The following is a 2,132-nucleotide window of genomic DNA, read 5'->3' on the forward strand; positions in this document are numbered from 1 at the left end:
TTTTTTTTTTTTTTGGTCTGGAAAGCTCTTTATTTCACCATCTATTTTGAATGATAGCCTTGCTGGTTATAATAATCTTGGTTTCAGAGCCTTGCTTTCCATTACCTTGTCTGTCCTGTAGAGTTTCTTATGAGAAATCAGATGACAGTCTTATGGGAGCTCTTTTGTAGGTGACAGTTTGCTTTTCTCTTGCTGCCCTTAAGATTCTCTCTTCATCTTTAATTTTTGGCATTTTATTTTAAAAAAATTTTAAATTTTATTTATTTTAGAGAAAGAGGAAGGGAGAGAGGGAGAGACATCATTTGTTATTCCACTTATTTATGCATTCACTCCTGATATATTGGGACAGTGCTCTAACACATTGAGCTACCTGGCCAGGGCTATGACATTGTCTTTTAAATCTTTATTGTTGAGATTATTGTAGGTGTCCCTCCTTTCTCCCCCCCAGATTCCCCCTACACACAGTTCCCACCTCAGGCCTTCACCACACTATTGTCTGTGTTCATAGGTAATGTATATCTATATATATAAAAGCCTAATATGCAAATTGTCCCCACAGGAGTTTGCTCGCACACTATGATGTGCACTGTCCACCAGGGGGTGGCACAGAACAAAGGAAGGCCCCAGATGGCAGTCTGAAGGCCCCAATTGGCCCTGATCACTGGCCAGGCCTAGGGGCCCTACCCATGAATGAATTTCATGCACCGGGCCTCTAATATGCAGCATATAAGATTGTTTAATCTCTTCCCACCACCACCCTCCTTCCCTCTGAGAATCAGCAGTCTGTTCAATTTCCATGCCTCTGATTCTATTATTTTCACCAGTTTATTCTGTTCATTAAATTTCTTATTCATTTATTTTGATTTTTAAATTCAGTTGTTGATAGGTATGTATTAGTTGCCATTTTGTTGTTTGTATTTTTTATCTTTTTCTTTTTCTTGTTCTTCTTAAAGAATACCCTTCAACATTTCATATAATACTGGTTTGGTGATGATGAACCCCTTTAGCTTTTTCTTGTCTATGAAGCTCTTTATCTGACCTTCATTCAATTCTGAATGATAGCTTTGCTAAGTAGAGTAATCTTGGTTGTAGGTTCTTGCTATTCATCACTTTGAATATTTCTTGCCACTCCCTTCTGACCTGCATATTTTCTGTTGAGAAATCAGCTGAGAGTTGCATGGGCATTCTCTTGTAACTAACTACTGCTTTTCTCTTGCTGCTTTTAAGATTTTCTCTTTGTCTTTAGCCCTTGGCATTTTAATTATGATGTGTCTTGGTGTGGTCCTCTTTAGGTTCCTCTCGTTTGGGATTCTCTATGCTTTCTGGACTTGTAAGTCTATGTTTTTCACCAGGTAGGAGAAGTTTCCTGTCATTATTTCTTCAAATAGGTTTTCAATATTTTACTCACTCTCTTCTTCTGCCACCCTCATAATGTGAATGATAGTATGCTTGACGTTGTCCCAGAGGTTCCCTACACTATCTTTTTATTTTGGATTCTTTTTACTTCTTGCTCTTCTGTTTGGGTGTTTGTTTGTTTTTGTTTCCTCATATTTCAAATCGTTGATTTGATTCTCAGAATCCTTTACTGTACTGTTGAATCCCTGTATATTATTCTTTATTTCAGTCATTGTATGCTTAATTTCTGACTGGTCCTTTTCCATTTTTTGGAGGTTTCTAGAAGACTCTTGAGTAACCTTATAACTATGGTTTTGAACTCTATATCCAGTAGTTTGCTTTCTTCAATTTATTCCTTTGTGACATGTTTCTTGTTTCTGCATTTTGGCTGCTTCCCTGTGTTTGTTTTTATGTATTGGGTAGAGCTGCTATGTCTCCTTGAGTTGATAGAGTGGCCCTGTGTAGAAGGTATTCTATAGGGTCCAGTTGCTCAGTCTCCCTAGTCACTTGAGCTGGGAGCTCTAGGTGCACCCCTTTGTGTACTGTGAGCACAGTCTTGTTGTAGTTGATACTTGGTTGCTGTTGGTGTCACTGGGAGGAATAGACCTCCAGGCCAACTGGCTGTGAGGACCATCTGTGACTAAAGTGGGAGAGCTGCTGTGCAGGAGACACCTCTATGGAGCAGGATTTGCTTCACTGGGGCTTTGCTCACTGAGACTGCCCCCCCTTAAGTGTGT

This window comes from Myotis brandtii, unplaced genomic scaffold (genome assembly GCF_000412655.1).
Source record: "Myotis brandtii unplaced genomic scaffold, ASM41265v1 scaffold1418, whole genome shotgun sequence".
NCBI classification, from domain to species: domain Eukaryota; kingdom Metazoa; phylum Chordata; class Mammalia; order Chiroptera; family Vespertilionidae; genus Myotis; species Myotis brandtii.